The sequence below is a fragment of the Apus apus genome, chromosome 4 (genome assembly GCF_020740795.1).
Source record: "Apus apus isolate bApuApu2 chromosome 4, bApuApu2.pri.cur, whole genome shotgun sequence".
Lineage (NCBI taxonomy): Eukaryota > Metazoa > Chordata > Aves > Apodiformes > Apodidae > Apus > Apus apus.
The window spans coordinates 22,397,037-22,422,329 of NC_067285.1; the positions used below are offsets into that span (position 1 = coordinate 22,397,037).

The 25,293-nt window shown below is 42.3% G+C and overlaps 1 protein-coding gene across 8 annotated transcripts in view; it reads left to right on the forward strand.

Moving 5' to 3' along the window:
- The first annotated feature begins 20,665 nt into the window (after positions 1-20,665).
- KAT6B (lysine acetyltransferase 6B) overlaps positions 20,666-25,293 on the forward strand; it is a 106,356-nt gene continuing 101,728 nt past the window's right edge. For 3 of the 8 annotated variants that reach the window (XM_051616374.1, XM_051616380.1, XM_051616381.1), the window contains exon 1: positions 22,600-22,763. The gene's annotated coding sequence lies outside the window, so the exon portion shown is untranslated. The other 5 variants (XM_051616377.1, XM_051616376.1, XM_051616378.1 and 2 more) reach the window with 5 other exon arrangements.

Below are 25,293 nucleotides of genomic sequence, written 5' to 3' on the forward strand. Positions count from 1 at the left end.
AGTTTCTGAAAATCATTTGCATTGCAAGTTAATGATTATTTTTCTAACCTCTCCTCTTCATATTAATACTTGTAGACACTGCACAAAACCCCATTGCTCATCTGCTGTTTGTGCAGTTCTTCCTACACAACCCTTTTTTTCCATAGGACTGATCTCTCTCCTGAAGTATTTTGCCACAAACACGCCTCCTGTTGCAGTTCGCTTCATAAAAAGAGTAGATTTGGGTTTTCCTGAGGGGTGAGGCAGTTACCAATCATAACAGATTTTCCCAAAAATTGTTGTCATATCTTTAAATTAGTCAATTATAAATAAAATCATTGATCCAACTGCGGAATTCATTTTCAGGGATATCACCTATTAGTGGGACTATTAATGGCACTCAAATAACTTGTACAATTTATCAGCCTATCACATGGAGAGACAGACCTATTTTAGTCTGGCCTGTCCTAAAGCATAGCCAGCTGCTGTGGCTGTCTTCAGGGTAAGGACAAAGCACTTTCCTTTTCATCTCACAAGGTCAGTACAATAACAAACACATTTTATGTCTGATAGTGAAAAGCATTCAGCAATGCAACTTTTGCATTCCTTATATAGCCACAGACTTCACAAAATGAACACCCTGGATTTAGGGTGTACTCCAGAAGTTGTACTCCAGATACACGGAGATTTGTATGTATCATGAATACATACATGATACATTTCATTGCCTAAAAATCAGCAGTAAAACAGCATATAGAGGCTTGATGTTTTATTATGCACCATAGAGTTTCAGGACAAAGCAAAAAACAATATTTTAGCACATAACCTGGCAAATTTGGCTTAGAAAAGGAATACATTAATTTGGAATTACTTGTAATAGTATGTTTACTACAGAAATTATGCCACCTCAGAACTTAGCCCTTCTATCCCTCAGCAGCAGCAGCTTAAAATCAGCCATGGGAATCTCACACAGCAGGACAATATTTGAGTTTCCCTGAGTCTGAGAGTTCTGTCCTGAAAGGAAGCCTCACACTTTGTTGTCTCAAAGAAAAATGATACGTAATAGCATACTTGGGTTGACATGCAGAAGTACGGTGTCATCCTTTGTGTGACATAGCTGCACACCTCTGCCTGACAGTGTTTGCTCATCTCTCTTGATCCTGCCTATAAAGTCACAAGTAGCATGTTTTACTTATCCCAGACTTGTAACTCCTGATTACCTCATTTTTCTAAAGAAGATGAAGATGAGGCAGTGACCTCAAGAACATCTCTCCTCTAACATAGTTCATACCTTCTGAGACAATCAGCTTCACTGAAGACTTCATTCACCCTTTGCTGAACTGATGATAGAAGAACTACTTTGTGCTAAAAAGGCCAGTGAGATTTCTAATGATCCATTGTTGCTTATGCCTCTTCCCATGTTTCATGCTGCAGTGAGAAATCAACCCTGTTGAGCTAGCAGGCAGTCCTACTAAAGGACTAACCTTTTTTCTTTAATTTGTTTTAATTCTTGTTCTGTAATTTTCCTTAGATATATCATGCCCATGTACTTATCCCATCCTGATGCTGTGATATTGAGTGGTATCAGAGCACAGAGCATTTGACATTGCAGCCCCATATTGCAGCTGGATGAAGTTGAGTAGTACACAGAGCAGCTAGGAACACAAGGGGCCTGGTTTACTTCCCCTCCAAGCATTACTGAAAAAAGAAAACACACAAATGCCTGTTGCACTGGTCTCTTGCCTTTCAATTCTGCTTATTTAGCTCAGCCTAATGATTCTTTCTGGCTGCCTCTTCCCCTCCAAACCATAGCTGTGAATATTCATCTTCAAAAGTAAAACCCCACAGAAGTGGGCCTTCATACAGACCTCTCATTGGCTGCCACTCTTGCTGACAAAAAAGACTGCAAGAAGCAAGAATTTAAATAAAGAACAAACGTCACATATGTTGTGTGCTATGGAGGACAAATGCTGAATATAAAATATGTTTAATTGCTGAGCTAATTATCTCACTAAAGTCTAAATGTTGTTTTTCGGCACTCCCCTCACACACACTCAGTTGTTTACTTTTATCAGTTAGAAAATAAAAAATCAATGTCATGAAAAACATAATTATATTCCTACTAATCTGGAGTGTTTTCTCATTTGAGTACTGCAGTCTGATGCATTTTATCACTTTCCATCAGATTATAGCAGTGGAAATTGCCAGCTAAAAGCTACGGCTTTACAGCAAAAAAGGGGAAGAAGAAAACCCACCCCAGAGCCATGTGCATTGCCAATCAAATCTTATTCCTAATGGCAAAGCTTCTGCGATTTTCTTTTTGACAATACATGAATAGCTTAGTGAATAATTGGTTGAACAGGAGCTTCATTAAAGTCCAAGAGAGAAAGCAGGATCTTTCATGTGAATAATTTGGAATGATTGGTAAAGATGAGGCATTATTACAGGATTGCCTTCTGCTCCAGAGTCAGAAATATGCAGCCTCTTCCTTGCTGAAATGTGAAAACATTTTGTAAACAGTTCTAGCTACTCTCAAGTGGTGGATGATCTTGCTACTTAGTTAAATGACTTTTTGGTTGCTACTGTTTCTGGATTAAATGCACCCGTTCTCTACAAAAAAAGGAAAGTAATTGATCTTTGTTGGGGGAACTGAGCTGCAAACACCTCCTCCCACTCCCAGCTTGAACAGGTTTTGATGTAAGCCTTGGGAGCTTCTCCTCCACCACTGCAACATGAAGGGCAGTGACACCGACTCACAGAAACCCAGACCCTATGACTATGTGCCCCTGTTAACCCCACCACACTGGGTGCCATCCAGTCTAGACTGGAGAGTACATATGAGGTACGTGCATCAGGCTGTCCTTAATGGCTCTGCCAATTCAGTCTTCCTGGGGGACAAAAACACTACAGAAAACTCAGCCTGGAAGCTGGTCAGCAGCGTGAATGGTATCCATGAGGATGTCCTGTGGTCATTTGCTGGAGCAGATTAATCCACATCAAGCTGCCACCTCAACATGATCCACTCTGTCTGCCATGACGGGAGTCCCGGCCTGCCAGGCCTGATATTCCTAGCCTCCTGGCCTTGGTTGTATGCCCCTAGATTTGCCATATGGCATCCTAAACTCTACATGTACCTCAGATTTTAACAAATAACCTTTTTTTAAAGGAAGGACCAGTTAAGTTTCTTCAGTCTGCAATAACAGATGTTTCACCTCACATGAAAAGTAATTCAGGGATTCTGGCAGCCCCTGAGCTGAGTCACTCGACTCCAGCCATCTGAGATGGATGTGACCTCAGTGTGGGGAAACTGAGCAGTAGTGCAGCCATCTCCATGTCTGTACCCCTGCAAATAATGAAGCCTTCTCCAGTATGTTGTCTCAATGCATCTCCTGTGAAGCTTTAAAACAGACAGTGAATGCATTAAAATATCCCTTTGAAGATAATCTCATAGGGTCATTCACAGTCTTGAGGCTTTGTTAGTGATGCAGTTTTGGGGTTTGAGGGTTCAGTGTCTCTTACTGTCTGCCGAGCTTTTTCAAGGTCATCTTGGAGAAGGCCTTTAGCAGTACCAGTATGGCTCTAAGTGCCCCCAAGGAGCACAGTGTAAAAGCAGGTCTCGAGGACACCATGGTCAATAAACATCTGGTGAGAGTGACCATACATATGCCAGTGGACACACATGCCCTCCTGCTCTGGCCTCTGCTTGTTTTGACAGGAGCCAAAAATCAGGGAATTGATTTTTCACCCAGTGTACCTGCTATAATTCAGCACAGTTATGCTAATGTACAGAAACATACGCTACCTGCCAGAATTTGGTTAATTCCTGCCAAATTAATGACTGTAATAAACAACAGCAGCAATGTAGAACGTGATCTTACTCCTCTAGGCAGTCTTCCCAACTCAGAGGCTGTGGCCTGATGTCAAGTGTGGCTGCAACCTAGCCAACTCAGAGCAGCTGAGGAGGCTACATATACCAGAGGAAATTCACTGCAGAGTAACTTATGGAGGGGGAAGCAAATTCCATTTGTGATGAGTGCTCATTTGCATGGACAACATTTAATCTGAGCTGTCCCTTGACCATGCGGAGGCTCCTAAGCCCATGTGTGCTTGAAAAATGGAGCATCACACTATCCCTGCAGGACTCAGAATTTCCAGAGGGTCTAGAGCCTTGGCAGACCTTTCTCTGCAATTTTTGAGTTCACAGACGATGTCTATGTTCATTTTAATATCCTTAGCCTTCTTTTTAAACTATTTAGCCCATCTCTTTCTCTTTTCATGGGTCTTCAGGTTGCTGGTCAGCAGAGTGTACACTGCTGGCATTAAATAGTCCTGTCTGAGAGATAAGAAGTACTAGTATTGGGACTGATACATGAAAAACATCAACAAATTCAGGGCATGCAGAACAGTAAGCAGGCTTTCTGTGAACAGTTTTGCCACTCATTACTGAAAAGAAAAGATTCATCATCACTTTTTCCCAGAATGTTTTTACAATGGCAGCTGCTACCTGAGCTGGTATTTGGGTTGCTGAGCAAGTGAGCAGCATCCTAAGGAAATAAACACACAGTCAGGTGTGCAACCATGCTCATTTGCCGCTTTTTGAGGGCAGGAGAAGGGTGATGTAATTAGCAGTCACATGTTTAAATTTTTAATTAAGGGTTTTAATGGATTATTCACTGCCTTCCAGAACACACGTGCTCCTACTTTCTCCTCTTTTAGGCTGGGTTCCTAAGGAAACCAGGCTTATTCAGTTATGCTGCCTACTAGCCAGCCAGCCTTCCTTCCTAATCATTGTTGAACTCTTTGGGGCTCATGGCAGGCAAACACCACTTTTGTGGGTAAAATAATGACTTCATCCCAACACACTAGGAGAAAGAGGTCCAAGCAGCTTCTGCAGGAGTTTAGCAATAGGCACAGAAAGACTTTTCCATGAGCGGGGTCCAAGCCCCCGGCAAAATTATCTGGGGCAGGGGGAGGAAGGCATGAGTGGAAAGCAGGGGAAGAAGAGCATCCTGATATGTCGACTACAGTTTCCCTTGAATCCCTCTGACTTACTGTCCAAAGAGGATTTGTCAATGTTTTCTTAGTCTCATGACACCTGTTGGTGTGATGATACCCTTTTTGGTGCCAGTGTGATACAGGCTGCAGCTGAGGTCAGAAGAGCACCTAACTGAAAGTTCCACTAGACTCTAGGAGTTGTAAGTGCTACTGCTCACATAAATTGTTTTCTTCTACTTGTGAATTAATGGCATTTGTTTCCATGATGTTTCTGTACTTTGGATATAGAAAGGCTGGAGGACTAAGAAAAAGAGATCCTGAAGTTTCTAGCCCTGACTTACCACTGAGAGAGAGGAAACAATTTAAGACTATTCATTAATTTCGCTCCTTCTGTGGCTCAGTAGTGTAAGTGGTATGTTTGATTCCTGGCTGAATCCACCATTTCTGTTCTTCTGTGAAGGAAAATGGGTTAACATTTTTGCTGAGATCATCAGACTTTAAAAGCTGTGGAGATTTTCAGAGGAACAGCCTGTCAGGAAGCAGCAAGAGCTGGCTCTCTGCAAAGGAGGGTGATCTGGGAGCTGAGCACAGTAACACAGCTGGCAGGGCAGGATTCTTACCAGCCCCGCAGCCCCCATGTGAGAAAAGAAAGACAGGTAACAGGGATCAGGCACAGCCCAGTGAGCACCAGGCAGGTTCAAGGTGATAAAGCAGGTCTGAGATCGGGCTGAAAGCCAACTGCAGATCAGAGTCTAGGTCCAGAGCAATGGGTCCAAAGCCGAGAACAGGCATAGCTGTGACACAGCAGGAGCTTTAGCTCAGATGGGGGCCAAATGGAAGGGGCTTAGCTTAAAAGCAGGTCCTGCAGGAAGTGGTATTGATAGCCCTGGCTGAGGCCCCCCTGCAGCACTGTATCCATGGCCAGCAAAGAAAGTGAGGCAGCTCTCAGCTGTGCCAGCTCCAAGTTGGCCCTGATCCCAGGCAGCCAAAAGGCCAGGAGGCGAGATGCTCTCAGGGCTCTTATACAGCCCTCGTCTCTCTGTGTTTGCTCTTGCTGAAGCATGGAGGAGTAAGTTGGAAAGTTGCTGTGTGATGTGGAATGGTCCCTGATGGCTTTAAACCCCATAATCTCCCCTTTTGGATTTCAGCTTGCCAGATTTAACTGCTGCTTGTTGCCTGGTGGTCCAGCAAATGGTTTTTCCAACCCTATGGAGTCTGAGAAACTCATGAGGTTACTCAGTGCTTGCTGGTGAACATTCTGGTGGATATTGGATGGAGCAGACCATGGACCTAAGCACAATGTGAGATGAATTACCACCTGGGAAGTCTAAAGGGCAAACTCATAAATATTAAACTGCAGAAACTGAACAGCCAGAAATTAAGCACACTGGTGAACAAGAATTAAAAAACCAAACCAAAACAAGAAACACATGATAAAACATCAAACTCTTCCTTTATGTGCACAGTTTAAGAAGTAAAGTGATTTCACTGTGTCTGTGTAGCAAGGGTACAGAGCCGCTCCTGTACTCTTAGAGCTGCACAAACTCATCCAGCAGCTGGACTGAGGTCTTACTTGGGATCTGAGCTCTCAGCCAGCACTGCACAACAACTGAGTGTTGCAAAACAAACTGCCAGGGAACTCCTAGCACCAAATTACAAGAAAATTCTTGTTCTGTAATTGGGATCTGCATATTTGTTTTTGATTGTTTTGATTGTTTCACTGCAAAATACCTCAGAGAAGCTACAAAGGCTATATTTGACATCTATTTCTGACAGGTTTTTCTGCACCATTCACCAACACAATGTTTTGTGTGCCTTCTCTTCAGTTCTGTTTACTACATGAATTATCCATGAATTAACATAGTTTACCATCTCTTTCATTTTTGTTACCACTGCATTTTGATTTTATGGGTGGCTTTGTTTATTAATTCCTTCCCACCTACTTGCCTGAAGGTAATGCTTTGTTCTGCACCAGCACTGCCCTGCTAAACTGCATCGCACTACTCTGAAGAAGGTCCACAATTTTATCTCAGTTTGCAGGATGGCCTAGGGAGAGATGAGCAGTTGTACTGGACTAGCCTTTTTTATTGGATGTTCTGCTTAAACTCCAGGGCACAACATATCCCTAAAGGACTTTCCCACACTGGCACCTCTGCCAGAGCTGCTGTTTGACGGATGTAGTGAAATTAAAAAAATCAGATAGCAGGAGCTGAAAGAAAATAAAGTTTTTTGTATAGAATGGAAATATAGACAGCTCTTCTAGGCTGCCTTTCAGAAGGAAAGCATATATCCAGGACTGAAGTGAAAGAGAATGGGAATATTTGGCTGGACTTAAGGTTGATTCTAATGAGGATTATTCAAAAACTATTTGAATTCTGATAGCCAAAAATACCTGCCACTCTTTTTCCATTTTGCAATTTTATAAATTAAAAGGCAATAGATATTGCAAAAAGTCCTGAAAGCGTATGGATGAGTGTTCCAGTGAACATCCAAGAAACTGGAAATGTCACAGACCCTTTAATTTAGCCTTGCTAGCATCAACACAGTGCTTTCAAGGGGTATTGTCTTCACTGGAACTGCTCACATACTCAGATGTTTGCAGTGGCATTTTTGTGCATGGCAAACTCTGGTAATATGGAAGATTTTGTTTTCCCTGGTAGTGCAATGTGTAAATACACTCCACTGATGCAAAAGTGAGCCCACTTAGCTTATCATTCTGAAATAGCCTCATCAGTGCAAACATCCAGCATCCTCTTACCCAGGCTGTAATAAGATCTCTGTGACATATACAAGGGTTTGTAGGATCAGGTTATTATTTGTGTAACAATCAAGTCCTGCTCTATGTGGCAGACAAATGCATGGGACTCTTCATGGCATCTATTTATAAAGAAAACTTGAAAAGACAGTGCATCTATATATCAGTGCATACAAACATTAATGGCCCTGACAAAACTCACCTGGAGCCTCTCAGCCACCCCACCCCTCCCCAGAAGCCCCATTTCAGCTCCACCCTAGGCTATGTAGTAGGAATGCTGGTTTGTGGCGCAGCTGCAGCTGTAGCTGTAGCCATGCTTACTCATGGGCCCTGTTTATCCAGATCCCAGCCCACGGGCTAATTTTCCAGCTTGACCTTGACTTCGGCACTGCTTTATCACCATGGACCTGCCTGGTCATCACTATACCCAGTATAGATCCTGACTTGTGGATCAACTGAACTCAGACTTGCCTCCTCATCATAAACTTTCCTGGTGAGTTTGACTTTTGCTTAATCTAACTCTGTTCTTGGGGTCTGCCCTACTCTACTCCCTCATTGCCAGCCCTGGGATACACCTTGGCTTGTGGGTAGCAGGAGGCAACTGACCCTTGCTGCTCTGTGATGCTGTACCAGCAATTCATAATGTGTGTCCAGGAACAAGAGAATGAAATTAAGAGATTAATTACAAACTCAAGAAAACTTATTAATAATGGAATCAGTGAGTCAGCACCCTTGCCACCATTAGCATATACCACATGAAGGATTTTTTTTTCCTAGTGTGTCTCAGACCTGCTCCAGCACTATGAAATATAGCTCATGAATTAATTAGAAACCGTTCAGTTGCACGATCATAAAATTGTTTTTCTTTCCATGAATAGATGTAACTTATCTGTCTCTGTCACAAGAGCTCAAATTAGTCTCTGAATTGGACTTGGGGCCTGCTGAGTTTCAGAATGTCCCTCATTAGGGATTTTAAAGTTACACACATGGTTCTAAGAACCTCAGTCTTTTCTGAGTTTTCAATCTGTCTAGCAGTGGGAGATTATAATTCTGCCTTCTGAAAAACAGCCATAAAACTCCCCATGTACAAGAGAAGCCTTGTACCTGAAACTGTTGACAGCCTACTTCTGCCCAGCCTTGCAGCCAGGGACTAGGGAGAGCAGAAGCAGAACGACAGGCTGGAGGCACAAGCCCTGAGGAACCTGAGAGCTCCAATTCTTCTGATGCCCCTCACTTGAGCAGCACATCACACGCTGCTTTCCTTCTTCCTGATCTTGCAATGACTGCTGTACTCCATAGTAATTCATCATGAGAGAAGACAGACTCTTGTCCTTGGTACATATCTGTCTGTCTTGAAGGATAGGTGCATTTTGGAGTGTCAATTTTCCAGACTCATGCTAAAGACAGGGGACGCTGGTATGTAGTGGTGCTTTTTGGTGTGTGTGGGGGATGGTTTTCTTTCTTCACTGCACATTTTGTGGCCTGTCACATCTTTCGATCTAAAAAGAGAACAACTCCTGTACTAAACCTCAGCAGTTCATAAAGCTGTGTTGAAAAACATAAAATGCTACTGAAATCAACTGTTGTTTAAATCCACATGGATCATGTAATGTCTAAAAGCTTCTTTCCCCATAACATGGAGGAGATTAATTTAAAACAAACACACACACACACACAGCTTCCCTAAGGTAAACATGTAGTCATTCAACTCAAGTCAGTCCTGCCTGTAAAGAGAAACACACTTAATATTGCTAGACTCATGATGGAGATCACAGTGGTATCAGTTCTTAAATCAAAGAGAAATAAAGATTCATGTCCCAAGAGAAGGCAAATAATTTTGAAGGGTTTTCAATCTAAAACTTTCAAATACAAACATGTACATGGATCAGCAAAGTCAGTCTTCTGAATGTATGAATAACCTTTGTCCAGACTGGATATTGTAGCACAAAACCTTCTGAATGGCAGCCTTTGGCACAACTGAATGTGGTGGCATTTATTGAAATCTTTCAGCTAAAAAGTATTCCAAAAAGGAAAGATAAAAATATGTGGCTGCAGGGTGGTTAATTGGTTACTAGTGAGGAATATAGCAATTGCTTACCCAAGATAACCATTTGCAGTAAGCACTTAATAAAGGAGAAGAACTGATTTAGGACTATAATTAGGGTTGCAATGGCTTAAAACCCAGTAGAGAAAGATTTAAAATGATCAAGAAAAAACACCTGAAAGCAGCAAGGTGTTTTTATTCTTCGAAATGCTGGGCAGATAGTGAGGCAACCTCCACCCAGGTCACTTTAAGGTAGCTTATTGAGAGAAGTGCACAGCCGAGTTACATTTATTCTGGACTTTCATTTGCAGGTCATCTTTAAATCCAAGCTCTATAGAACACATTTTAGGGAGCGATCCTACAGAAAGAAGTTCAATTTGACAGCTTTTCCTTATTTGGATCTATGTTCTCTGCTTCCTTTCTATGACTCTACTTGGAGCATTTAAAGAACTAAATCATCATTCTCTCAAAAGGAAGAGGAAAACAAACAAAGACACCCAAACAAACAGAGAAATTACAAATATAATTTCAACTAGATAAAATAAAGGAAATTTTAAATTAAGTAGACCCTTCTGTTTAAACAGTGGTTAATTCTGTCACTGGTTAGAACCACAGTAATGTCTAGATGTTTTAGCTGAGATTACTCGGGGGGGTGGTGGGAGGAGTGGTGGTGGAATAATGTCATTTTCTTTATACTCTAGATTAAAAAGACAGTCAAAGTAGGTGTTACTGTCTCTATATGATAGAAGATGAAACTCTAGGAGGTTAAGTGACTTACTGATAGCAAGTCAGTAGCCAAGACAGAAAACAAAGCCAGAGCTTCTGAGTTTCTTCTGTTCAGTACTTTAGTTTTAACTCTTTCCCTCTGTTGGGCATCTTTGTTAGGGGTGGGCTCTGAGAGGTTTGCTGTTACTTGACCAGTACATGGCTACTTATGCAAAGCGAGAGCTGAAGTGCACAGATCAGATGGGCTTCATGGCAGGAATTGGAGCCAGTTAACATGGCTGGCTGTGGCTTAATTCTTTATGAAATGAGATTGTTGTTCATGTGTGTCATGCAACTGCACTCAAGAGACCCCATTTTGATTGCTTGTGTTACCAGCTGGGAAGTCAAAAGTTTGTAATTTTAGAAGCAAAAGGAGAAATGTAATTTCCTGGACTATGGATGATTTTTAAAAAAGCAATTATCCAATGTCTATAGAGTCAATATGTAAACTCTGTGCTAATTCATTTCTAAGAGGTTAATTGTTATAATAAGAAAAAACCTCATAGGCAGCAACTGAAATTGAGTGGGTTCATCACTATATTCTGAACTCCCCTCTCAAGCTGAGCAGTTCTCTCTAATAATCCCCAGCATCTATACAGACAGGAGCATTTCCGAGCTCCAAGTCTGCTTCACCAAGAGGCAGGTTAATGTTTCTACTATTTAACAAACAAGAAATCTGTAGCAAGGAACTCTCAGCAAGACTAGAGATAGTACCACATGTTTAAAACTCAAAATTCTGGTGCCCACTACTGTGTTTAATCTCTTCAGTTATATTATGATCCATTAGACTACTTGCCTCTGGTAGCTCTGAGTAGCTGTGCATTTTAAGACAATGAAAGATTAAAAAAAAAAAAAAAGGCAACTGAAACCCTGAAAGAAACAGAGGATATCGGCTGAGTGGGCAAATGGATGGGAACAAGAATGCTCTACTTGAAGTTTCTCGATTTTAGGGATATGTTGTTACTGTATATAATTTCTCTGTCAGGATGTGACTACTATATTACAAACATTAATGATTTATTTTTACATATTGCCTCTGCAGAAGGTAAATAAAAATAGCGTATTTACTGTCTTTCCTGAAATGGCAACATGTATGCACAGATATTTAGGGTCTGATTTTCAAAGGAGTTGACAAACAAGCAAAAAAAAAAAGGCCAGGCTTACTTTTTCTGTATTGAATGAAGATGGGATTATTTTTGTTATATTCCTGGATGTTCTCCACTTACAGATAACTATTTAACTATGTTTATGTTTTAATTTTAGCCAAATTATGGTGTTGGATTAAAAAGTCAACATTTGCTGATTAAAACATTGAATTTATTGTGAACGCTTATTCTTTGAGATGCTGCCTGCACTCATAGAGTTTCTACCTCCACAAGTTTACAATTTAAATGGTATTTCAAATTCTACCACATTCAATTCTTAGTATAAGGAAAACCTGTAATATAATAGATAATGTGATAATCTCAAAAAGAAAAGCTAGCAAACCGCAACATTTGAATATGCATATTTCCAATGGAAATTATTTTTCAGTTCCTTATTCAGTTTTACTACTAACTGAATAGTCTCCTATGTGTCTTGGCATTTGCAATGACAGCATTTATGAGAAAGTTATTTTTATGATGTAATGTGGGAATTTATTACATATATTTGTAGATTCCTTTCCTGTTAGATAATTTGGTATTTGCTTTCTTTTTGTTTTTATATATCCCTTGCTTCCCAGTAAGAGCACTGAGGCCACAGATGAACTCTTTATTTAACTTTAAATTATTTTAATTTACTCCAGAGTTTCCAAAGATTAATTATTTTGTGCACTCTACTTCAGATTGCTTAATTTGCAGGAAATTAATTTTCAGCATTACTTTGAAGTTAAGGAAAACGAACAGGTAATTTTTAAAAGTCTATCATTAATACCATGTATGTATGAATAAGAAAATTGTTCTTAATGACTAGGATGTTAATCAGCCATACAGAATTAAGCCCAAACATGCAAACACTTAAGACATGATAGTGAGCTCATCCATCAGTGAAAATCTTTTATTGGTTTTAAAAGATTTGGGATTATTCCCTGATGCAGGTGCATAATTTCATAAATACATGCATGAGTATTCCCACTAAAAACTTCAAGACTATTCATCTGCAGTCACACGTCCTGTTCAGAACACAGCAAAGCTGGGTGAGGACTGATTGGGGTACTTGGTACTACCCACTTTCTCTCCACAGACTGTCCATTCAGGCACAATTATATCTGTAATCACTCCCTAACCTGATACAGTTTAGCTTATACATTTTTGATGGCAGGTCATTTCCAGGGTGTCTGGAAGTCCTCTGCACCTTTTGTGAGGCTGCTTTAATGTAAGTAAGTGACAACTCAAGGAATGACTCACTGTATCCAAATTAAGCCCCCAGCTCCTGTCAAAAGGCAGTCAGTTTATTAACTCCCAGCTGAGCTTTTGAAAATATCCAACTTTGCTTTTAGGCCACCTTTCAGCTGAAAATAATGCACAGAGATAATGCACTGGTTACAGTGCAGCAGAATCATCATCTTAGTTCTTAGCTCAGGCAGCATGATATCTCACTTAGCAGCACTAAGCTGCAGTAAAAAAAAAAAAAAAAAATTAAAAAAAAAAAAAAAAAATCTGGCAGCCCAGAATTGTAAGTGGGTAAAATACTGTGAGAAGCAAGAGAGACAGTGGTGGATGTATGGAAAGACACAGGGTCTGATTATCCAGGCGTTGAGAGCGATGGGGAAAAAAAAAGAGGGGATGTTTTGCAGCTTAATTAATGGAAAGAGGCTTGTGCATCTGACAGCAGCCCCTCTGCAAGGTGAATTCTTTCATAAAGAGCTTCATTCATGAGTTGCCAAGACATCCACAACCTATTCTTGAATTCAAACAAAAATTAAAACAACTGACTGGATAATTTAGCGACTTGCAGGATGCAGCTGGTGCTACTGTTTTCACACACAAAAAAAAGGCCTTTTCCCTTCCACCTCCTAACCATCCCAGTCTTTCTCCCCACCCCCAGCTATTCTGTATCCTGCTGCACCAGTGAGGAGTGTGACAACTCCTGACTTAGCTGGCACGGTGGGATATCGAATAACAAAGGGGAATAATATCAGGATAACAGAGGGGTTCTGGCCAGTGCTAAGAAAACAATTCTGACAATCTCACTGCTTGCCCAGGTTCTGCCATCAGGTGAGAGGTAGAACTTCATGTTGTTTTTTTTTTTAAGAAATGAACAAGGACTTCATTATGCTGGATAATGGAACTCCTTCCCTGGCATCTTGACAAATTACCAGCTACCTATCCTATGTACCACTGAGGTGACTGTGTAGTTCAATGAGTATGAAGAAGATACTTCATATCTTCAGCACTGACATATTAGTGTCTTAGCTCTTCCTAGCTGCTACTTCACATTCTCATATTACCTGACACAGAAAAAAAATAAAATTCACTCAGATTTTCCTTCCCAAAGAATATTTGATACAAAATCCTACTGTGCGTGATAATAATATAACAACCAGAGTTAGTCAGGTTGGGAACCCTAATACAAGCAAGCCACTGGGTATTTTTAAAGCAGCATTGAGCAAATCTAAAGGTTTTTGAAAGGTATTTGAAATGATATGGTGTATTGCCACCTGACTCTGACAGGCTTCCTAGTCTAGCTAACAGAGGTAGTGCTGCTCTAGTACCGGCAGCTATAGAAAGTGACTGAAATAAATTGTTTGTGCAGTAGAGCTTTATTTAGCAAGGGAACCTCAGTTAATGCTGCCAACAAAGAAAGTAAAGAAAACATCATACAGACCTAGCTAAAACTCCAGCTGCAGATAGCAGTTTGGCCCTTGAGACCAGTCAAACTCCTCTTAATTCATGCTGCAAATGTAAAAGACGAGTGGAGGCTTGTCAATTTTCAAACATTACAGAGCAGACCTAAGGCCTAAGCCTGCGCTCAGCAAATTCAGAGCTGTTTTGGCACATGGGTTATTTCCCAAACTCCCATCCTTTATGAGAAGGTGGGTGTGCCAGGAGGTGCTGAGCAGAAGTTGAAAGGGGAAGTGCTCCAACCAGATTTGCAGTAGGTGAGGGTTTTCACTGTCCATTGCATCTGAAATGCAGTGGGTGTGCCTTTCAGTCATATTTTTTATAGCTCCGGCTGCTCATCTGGTTCAATTGTACACCAAGGGTTGGGCAGCATCAGAACAGTCTCCAAACTATGTGCCTGGCAGCAGCCTCTCCTGTCATTTCAATTTCTTCAGCTTATTAATAGGATTTTTAAAAATACAGTGGAAAGTGGATGAGAACAAGATTAACAAAAACATGGTCAAACTGTCTCATCCCCCTTTTTCTCCATGTTTCTTGGCAATGGTAGACCAATAAAAGACTGCTAACAGTTTCAAGTCTGGAAATCATCCCCTGGCTGAAACTGAACTAGAACGTAGTACAGCAACATCGCAGTTGGAAGTTGTGAGGATTCATTCAGTCACGTTAAGGACTGTCAGCATCCTTTAGAGGCTCAAAGTAACCTTATTTAGCAAAACTGCCTTTGCAGTCTCTTTTATTGGCTTCTAAGTACTGAGGATGGCCTTCTTTTCATCTAAAGGGCTCGGCAAGTTCAGCAAGTGTGATGCCAGGTTTTTTGGATAAGCTTTTTTCCCCTCTCTACCTTCTTTTCCAGTTGGATCTGGAGAAAGTTATAAAAGTAATATTCACTGAAACAGAGAATGAAAGAGTATTCCAGGAGTTCAGAGAGCACAAAATCTGTTGGGATGCTGCAAAAGGGATTTTGTGTGAACTCTAAAAAGAATCCCCTCTCATAAAATGACAACCCAATATCCCCAAAGGGAACAGCAGGAGGGAAACCTAAACCTGTGGACGAAGTCAAGGGATAATGATTGGAGAGTTAATTACTTTAAAGCCCACAAAGACAAGATGAGGTGTTATAATGGCTCCTGCAAACACCAGCATCCTTCCCTTTCACCTAGACTTAACTAATAGCAGCAGGATGGTAGCAAGAAGGACCTAATCAGCTCCTGATTATGGCAGCTTGCACTAGCTTTGAGCAAACTTATCTTTATTAATTTTCAGTTCCATCCTTCATCTCATCAGCTGCCCTCACAAAGTATTACAGTAAACATGTATAAATGCACAAAGCTTGCATCAAGTTCAGTGATGCTGGTTGATATCGAGTCCTGCAATATCCCAGGCCTTCCTCTTGGGATTAGCCTAGAAAACACTACTCTTGCACACAGCAGCAAAATGTTTCCTGTTACATCAGTGCGTTTTACATGGCAAAGGGAGAAACTTAAATCCAGTATTGCTATACCTAACAATTTGCTGGGGAGTCTTGGTGCTAGTCCTTCTTTCTCAAGCAAATCTGAGTCACACTTTATACAAAGATTCTGTTTGTGATGTTTAACATAAGATTAGCAGACTTTCTGTGTAAAGCTATAGAGTTTAAATAGGTCACTGGGGTGTTTCAGATGATGATGAGCTGTTGTTATAAAAAAACCTATTCACTCATTGAACTCATAACAATTGATTACCATTTATTAAAAACATATTAATCACTTGCTAATCCTTTATAATGTGTGTATAAACAGAACCTGCATATGCAGTATTGTTAGAAACTATGATTATGAAAGACAACATCTTATAGGACATTTTTGTGTATGAGCCACCTGTTTTTTTTTTCTGCTTTGCTTTTAGCCTTTTCCTTGGCACTCCTAAATTCTATTAATCCTGTTGCCTCTTTAACATGTATAATAGCTAATGCAGCAAAAAGACATGCTCCTGATAACATTTCAAAGATGTACTAACAAGTCACCAGTTTCTTCTCCAGGACTAACACAGCTACTCCGGAACTGGATCACCTGTGGCTAGAGCAGGGCCCTTGGAAACCAGGTGGCCAGATTTTTCCTTAAGCTGGCATCCTCTCCTAACCACTTTGCTCTGTGCTGTGTATCTCTAGCTAGAGAACAGGAAGAACAATATACATTCACCTAGCAGAGCTCTTACAGTAACTAATTAATTAAGGATTTTAAAGTACTTTGGTATAGCAGTGTGATATATTTGCCAGAGTAGAATGCAACATGTGGGATTTATTATAAAAGTCACAGTCTCTATCCTGGTGGGATGACAGATGATCTACCACAAACATTTATTTCCAAATTACAGTATTATGCCAATTACAACTCCTGAATTGAGACTGTTACACCATTTACCTTATAGTGTTATGGTTTCAGGAATCAAAAAGCCCCCAGATCAGTAACATGGATGCAGAACAGTATTTTATACTATTATTCAGTTGTATTAAATGTATAGATGAGACAGCAAATGATCAGAAAATATGCCCACAGGTTATTAACTTAATGTGTGCCTGTGTGTGTATATATATGCGTATATATTAACATAATCTATATTAATATTTATTAATAGTGCTTAAATTGGGTAGTGATGCTCCATTGTGAGCAGCAAAGCATAACTTCATACATAAACCAATAAATGTTCTATTTGTATTCAGAGGGATAGATTTAGTCACATTGAATAATCTTTTGGATTAAATTACAATATAAAAGGCTGTAAAAAACAACAACTCATACATGGAAAAAACAACCAAAAAAAAGCTGTTTTAATTCAGAAGGACTATGAGGCTGAAGGTTAGGGTTTGAGGGAAACTGCTGAACCCATGTCAGGTGAGCTAAGCAGAGGTGATGGTATAGGTAAAGAATGTATGTGTTTAGCTAATCAGCAGGGACACGCTCACTATGCCTGTAGAGGCTGGAAAGAAACTCACTACAACCTTAGGATGACTTTTTTCCCCAAGGTCACTTCTTCTACAGCATATGCCAGGGTAGGCAATTTTCAGGTGACTGTAGTCATATATGTGGTCTTGTATAGTAATAATAGAAGGAACATCCTCTCTCTTTTGAAGTCCTAACAAGTTTTGCCAGATGTTGATGGGGATCTGTCATCATACCAACATGGACAACTATGTAATTGTTTCTAAATATGTCACAGCACCACTAGTTCTAATGGAACTGCACCAGTGACTGAAGTCCTCACCTGATTCCTATGTGTGGCAGTAATTTCATGCACAAGAATTTTGTCACTGATTTAAAATGAGTGTTCGATCTCCAACTTAGTGTTCTTTTTTCTGTACTGATGAATGTAGTCTGCATATGGCCAGGCTTCATTTAATCAGTAGTCTCCAGCTTGTCTTACACCACTGCTGTACATATAGCAGTTTGAAGATTTTGATTTTTGATGACTGATTTTAACTCAGACCATGCTCAGCTCTTGACTTCTTGTTTTCTCTCATTTGTGATCCAACAATAGTAACTGTACATGCATTTTTAGAATAATCCTAAGGACTGATATGCTTACTACATACAGAACAATATAAATGTGCAATCAAATCTATTTTTCTGGTGGGGGAGGGCAGAGGAAATCTTTAAATAAGGACATTTAAACTGTAATTAAAGCAAGGAAATTAATGGAACAGAGTGAACTGGGCTATAGTACTTCTTCCTAACAACAGATGAGAGAGGGTGGTTTTGATTTTAGACATTATTTTTAATATTAGGGACATTTTTTTAGCAGATGGAATGGGTGTATTCAATGTGCAGGTGTCTAGGCACCTGTTACTGCTCAGGGGCATTAACTGTTGTACTTCATCAGTTTTGTAGTGGCTATGGGAGAATAAATCCCTCAAAGGTTGACAGTAGAAGACATGCTAAAGTGTGAATTTTATTGCTTACACTAGCTTCCTTGATGAGCTTGTAACTTTTCCCATAGATATTTTTAATGTATTACTTTTCATACAATAAAACCCCCCAAATCTCTTATCTAGATCACAAAACAAAATGGACACAACATATTAAACACTCTCAATTAGATCCAAAGTGTTTCAGGTACTTATGGCTTTCTCAAATTGAACAACCCTAAATTCACATGATGCAATTCTTTTTAAGTCATTATTTTGGGAAACGGTATAATTGATACTGATAATGAATCTGAGTTCACTGGAGCATGATTTATGTATAAAGAGCTTCATGTGCTTAAGTTCACAGTCTAATAGTTAGGTACACCTGTAAATGTCAAGATCCATAGGAGTCTGTCTTCAAACAAAAGGCTCTTGATTATATTAAAAACTGGAACACAACACCCAATGACATTGTTTCATAAAAATTATTTGTAGGGAAATAATTAAATTAAGAAGAAAGAATTAAAGTATTTAAACAAGAGACTTATAGGATTTTTCTCTGTGCTGTTACTTACGTCTTCAGCGTGATCGTAATTCCAAAATGGCCAAAGAGATTGTCAAGTTTCCTCCACTGTTTTGTTTCCTGAACTGGGATGTGGCTATGCCAACTTTCAGTTTCAAGATATAATTTTTCTGTTTTACCACTAACCAAGTTGTAAATTTCCTGGAAAGCAAGAAAGCAAGAAAGCAAGAAAGCAAGAAGGAAAGAAGGAAAGAAGGAAAGAAGGAAAGAAGGAAAGAAGGAAAGAAGGAAAGAAGGAAAGAAGGAAAGAAGGAAAGAAGGAAAGAAGGAAAGAAGGAAAGAAGGAAAGAAGGAAAGAAGGAAAGAAGGAAAGAAGGAAAGAAGGAAAGAAAGAAAGAAAGAAAGAAAGAAGTATATAATGGAAACACTGACACAATATTCAGAGATTCAGAATACTGTTGTAAATGTGAGCTCTGCTCTAAGTTGTGCTCTAATGATTTGTATTGTTTCCAATAATTTATAAATATTTCCAATCACAGCCAAGTCCTGCATGATACAGGAACCTGAAAGGATTCTCCAACAAATATTAGTTCATTACATGTTTCAAGTTTCCTGTCTCTGCTTAAAAGGCTGCATCTGGCAATTAAAAGACTAAAACCTCAGTCAACAGGTTGGTATGACAGATACAGGCTGGAATACTATTTTCACCTGGTAGCTTTCTGTAAGTAGGTCATTTGATTTTACAGTGCTCTAAAACATCACTAAAGAGCTTCCTTCTACAGTATCTCCAGCAACTGACTCTGAAAAAGTTGCATTAAACCTTAATGCTTAGTACTTCATTATGGAAACTTGGTTCACTTGCTGTGAACTTGCTGTGTACTACATGAAGTACATGATTCAGAAAATAATTTTTTGTAGAAGGTTATTTCTCCCTCACTCTAAAAGGATTTTTTTTTTTTTAAATCTTTCTTTTCTTCTTCAGGACTAGGTGTTTTTAGAAAATTTTGCAGACAGGCACCCAACGCAACACATCACTCAGAAGACATGCAAAAGAAGATGTCTAGGAGATCTCTGAGATGCTCATGTTCCAGGTTTGGGAAGATGGAGGCTACGTAGTTGGTGCTTGGTTGAGTAGATGCTCAGGTAGGTAATTGCCATTTCCTCCCTTATAAAGGTATCTTGTGGTATATACCCTGTAGTATTTTGTCATGCCACGCTTCAGTGAAAGTGGTGTTTGCTAGCCATAGCTGAGAAAACCACCATGAGTGGTATTAAAACTTTGACACAGTGAGTGGCCTTTGGCAGCTTCTCTCAAGGCAGCGTGAAGAAAATGTTTAAATTAGTTTTAAGTACATACGTGTTATCACCTTGTCCTTCAAAATAGATTCCACTTAACATCTTGTTACATTTGCAACAAACTCAATGGAAGGACATCGGTAATTTGTTCCCCCTCCTTTCATCCCTCAGACTAATTACGGTTGCCTCAAGCACGGCCCTCTTCCTCCGGACCGAGGAAGCGCTCACAGCCCTCAGCAAGGATTTGCCCAAGCCTGCCTGCGGTGCTGCTTCCACCGTGACATTTAAAACCGCCCCATATTGGATGAAAAGCCCTACCCCAGGGCCCGAGGCCGGCGTGCGGGCCCCGGGAGCCGGCGGTGACCGCCCCCCCGCGCGCCCCGCAACGGCCCCCCGCGCGCCCCGGCCCGCCGCCGCGGGGGCGCGCCTCCCCCCAAACTTTATCGCCTTTATTTTTTATAATTTCTTTAATGTTTTTAATATACATTTTTTTTTTTTAAATGGGAAAAAGGTGGGGGGAGCTCAATTTCCCACTTGCCAACAGCAGATAAAAAAGTGGGGAGGGACCTCTTCTGTCACAGCCTATGTAGATTAACCTTTCAATTAGCTGTTATCAGGTCCTGTGTTTTAACACCAGTCCTCGCAATCTGCGTCCTCTCGGCACCGGGAAGGCTGGAGGTCTGGGGTGGGTTTCTGTTTTAATTTCTAAATTAATTATAATTGTTCGTGTGGTTCCCCTCCCCCGCCTCTCCCTCGCCGTGAGCAGAACGCTTGTGTCTGATCCGCCCGTCCACCTTTTAGTATTTTGGAGTGCGAAGAGAGGAGCCTTGCGGAGGAGGAGAGACAAGGTATTCTCTCTGTATTCATCTTCTTTTTTTTCCCCTCTTGTGAAGGGGCTTAGAGAAGGTAACTGGTGCAATCAATCCGCTGACTGGGGATTCCCTCCACCCCCTCCTCGGCTCGTCTGGCTCTCCTGGCTGGGTCTCTTCAGTGTGTATGTGTTTGGGGAAGGGGGTGGGGGGAGGTTGTGTTGTTGTTGTGTTCCTGGCTCTGGTTGCAGCCAGGAGAGAGAGCGAGAGAGCGAGCGAGAGACAGAGAGGGAGAGAGCGAGCGAGCGAGAGAGGAGCCGCGATCGCGTTTCAGGGGCAGCACATTCCGCAGGAACCGCTGCTGCAGAAACACACACAGGCAGAGAAAGGAGGTCATTGCAAGCAGAGGGGGGAAACCTGCATCGGAGGTTAGATTCCCAGGAGTTTATGTGGGGGATAATAGGGAGCATGCGATGGGTCTTGTTTTGCATTGGGTGACAGGCTGCAATTTGCTGTAATAACCCCCTTTCCCTCCCCTCTCTCAGTGCAGGGGGCTTGTCACTAGGCTGGGTACTTTTTTTTTTTTCTTTTGCATTGGAGACTGATGCACGTGTTTGCAGACACTTGTGCTTGGTAAATGCATTGCAATGCTCTGCGTTTTGCAGGGGAGGGGGAGCAGCAGGAGGAGGTGATGGCTGGGTTGGATGAGGTGGGGAGAGGGGGAATGGCGTGGCGGAGGGAGGCAGGGGATGGCTGAGGTTTTTGTGTTGCATGCTCCCACCCTGTCTTTCTGAGGCGGCAATTGTTCCTTCGCAGACGGGGTGACAGAGAAGTCCCTGTGATTCGCATGGCGAAACTTGCAGGGACCTGCATGTGGCTGTCGAGCTGGGAGTCATTGTCGCTGTCCCTGCTCCCCCTCCCCTCCCTTGGCGGTGCGGGGTGTGCGTGTGCGCGATAAGCAGCTGCCAGTGCCAGGCACCTTGGGAGGGTTATGCTGGGAGCATGCTGTGCCACCGCGCCCGCCCGGGCCACTGGCACCATCTGAGTCACGCGCGTGACACTCAACATTTAAGGCTGCTTATAAGCCTGTGTCGCGCGCCCGCCCGCCCGCGCTGCCGGGCTGGTTGAGGCGGCCGCCGCCGGTGTCTCTCGCTAACGATCACCCTCTCGAACAAACTTCGGGAGCGGGTGGGGCGGTGGCGAGTGGGGGAGGGTAGGGAGGCCGGGGGGACCAGACGGACGGCAGCGGTAGCCAACGGGAGCGCGGGCTTGCTAGAGCTCTCGTCTCCGCTGGCGGCGAGTGACCAATCGCGAGCGCTGGAGGTCCAGCCGTGAGGCGGGCGGGGGGGCGGGCCGTGCCGCTGTGTGGCGGCTGTGGCGGCCAATGGCGGCCTCCGGCACCGCCCCCCGGCACGGGGGGGCGGAGCGAGCGCGGAGGGAAGGGGCGTGCCCCGCGATTGACACGCGCCGTCCTCCAATGGGAGGCACGGGCTGGTTGCTGGGCGGGGCAGGGCCGGGGCGGGCGGTTGATGGACACTGGCCCGCGGCCTGCGAGCCGGGAGCGGCGTGCGCCGCGCAGCCCAATGGCGGGCGCCGGTGGGCGGGCTGCGGGGGTAGGTAAGGTTTTAATGAGACTCCATTGGGCTGTAATCAGTGTCATGTCGGATTCACGTTAAGTACAACAGGGCGAAACAAAATGGCGGCGTAGGTGAGGCGAGCCGAGCCGCGGCGGTAGGGGGAGTCGCGGCGGCCGCCGGCAGCGGGGCAGCGCAGCAGCGGGGGCAGCGGCCTCGGCGCAGCCTGGCAGCGGGAGCAGGGGAACAGCCGGCAGCAGGGGGAGCCGCTGCGGCGCCTGGAGGAGGCTCCTCCCCCCGCGGCCCCGGTCCCGCGGAGGTGAGTGGTACCGGGATGGGGGGGCCCTCTCAGCCTGCCTCCCGCCGGCGCTGCCGGGGGCCCGGTGCGGCCGCTGCCCCCGGCCCCGCCTGCCCGCCCGCCGCCCCCGTGGGGGGGGTGTAGGTGTCGGCGTCGTCCCTCGGCTGCCCTGTCCTGCGGGGTCGCTGTGTCCCGGGGAGCACAGCCTGCGGGCTTGTGGTTTCTGCCTTTGAAATGAAAAATCCTGGCGTAAGGCTTGGAAAAGCCAAACACGGCTCGGCCCCTGTCAAATATAACAATGCCTTGGCGCTAGGCACTAGGCGTTGCTAATCTCCATGGCTGGGGTGTACTGCAAAAATTTTAAGTTAAGTTGAAGAGGGAAATATTGAAGCCTCTAAAGCCATGGTTTGGAAAGCGATGTTCTCACTGTATTTCTTCACCCAGACCTCACGTTTAGCACTGAGCATTGAAAAAAACCCCAAAACTGCAAAATGCAAAAGGATAGCTCTTCTGTTGAAAACTATTAGGAAATGCTTTCAGTGAAACCCTCTTCCCATGTTAACTGCTGGCAGTGGATATTACCATCGCATGCTTCCTGATGTTCTCTACTACCATATATTAAAGTGCTCAGGACTTCCATGGAAGAGGTTGGGAAAGGTGAATTTGGGTTATTTTGCTGGAGTCATGTTGTGCTGATGCTGTTTTCTCTGGTGATGCTTGCTGCTGTCATGTTGTGAACTGCGTTTTAGCATATGATTTTAAACAAGCTTGTGGGGTATCACTGGGTACAAGCACTTAATCAGTTTGATTCACATGTACCAACCACTCTTACTCCCCACACTTCCAAGTGTCTTCGTGTAGTTTTGAAGTTACTATAATGTTTCCTCATCTCTCTGTTTAAAGCATGTGCAAGGGTCGTTGCCCTTCCTTATTGTAATTGAAAGCTGTATGTTGTGTAAAGAATAGTACAATATCTGGCCTCATGAGCTGAGTAATTTTAAGTGTTGTGTGTTGGGAGCCCTTGAGCCTGGATCTGCTTTTCCTGTGTTTCTTTGTAGGTGCGTGTATTTTGCAGTGGGGTAACAAGTATCTTGCCTCTTTCGATCATTAATTGAGATGGGGGTGGAATACAGAGGTGATTAACTACATAATTCTAAGTAATGGCCTGGAGGAAAGAAAAATGGCAAAAAGCTTGCTGAATGGCAGTCTTCTCTTCCTCCTTCTCTGCTGCAATCCTTACCTGACCCTGATGCTGCAGCAGAGAGCTGGCCTGCTGCTCTTTCTCCGGAGCATGTGCAGAGCAGGTAGGAGGGAGCAGAATGAAATCATGCTTCTCAGGTCACCGGCAGGTTGTACAAGTTGCTGTCATTTCTCTTCTTCCTCCACCCCTCTTCTGTTTTTGTTTTTGTCGGGTTTTTTTTGTATGTTTTTTTTGTTGTTGTTTTGTTTTTTGTAGCTATGTTAACCTCAGTTTTTAAAAGTGTAACTGCATTTACATTTAAGATAGCCAAAGCAAATTTTTCACTAATTTCTCAAACGAAATCTTCAGATTGTATTTTGTGAAATGCTTTTGGTTATTTGTATAGTAACTTTTAGGTTTGTTTTTTAGGGGGAAAAGAATAGCTGATTTTATTTTTTTTTGTCTTTCTGACTACACAGCTGATTTTAACAATCTATATCAGTGGGAAATAATTCCAGGTACTAGTTCAGTCTAGAAAAATACCTTATGTCAGGGTTACTGATGACACGTAAGGTTGAAATATTCAATCAGTGAGTTCTTTAATTAGAATCAGCTGTACAATAGGTGAATAGCTGTTTTTTTTATAAGGGGCGTATTTGCATTCATTCTAAGTCTCAAGCAGTGATTTTGCAACTTCTTTGTATTTATCTGATAATTTATGACTTAGGGAAAGGGACAAGTCTTTATTAGAGACGGCTTTTCATGTTTTAAACTTAATGTCTTGTACTTTACCCTCTGAATCCTTATGTTCTGCAGCTCTTCAGTAGCAGACTTCTTAACAGACTTCATCTGTGAAACAGTGCAATCAAAATCTCTCAAATGTTTTTAGTTTCAAAATAAGATACCATAGAGTGTGGAAGCTGAAATACGACATAGAAAGAGCTTAATGACTGTTGCCGTAAAACTTGGAAGGGATCCTGTGCACTTAGAAGTCTGGGGAATCTAATGCTGTTAAGGGTTTGATTAAAAGTTACTTAATTACAAGGGGAGGAAAATTAATAAATGAGTGCCTGCTACTAATTGATAAGGACTCTTAAAAATTGGTATTTCCTCAAAATCTATTGGGTAAACATCACACTTTTTATATTAAATGGTGTATAACCGTCTTTTTTCTGGTTTTGGTGAAATGAAGTTCTAAACTTAGAAACCTGAATTCCATTTTGAACTTCAGTGTGGCCTCTTAAAATGAATCTGGGAAGTTTGTTTCTAAAGCAGTTTGTCTTTGTCCAGTCACTCAGTATGGACATGTGTGTATCTTTATATTGTGAATCTTGGATCAACCTGTCTTAATTTAGGAAAGACTTCTTTAAT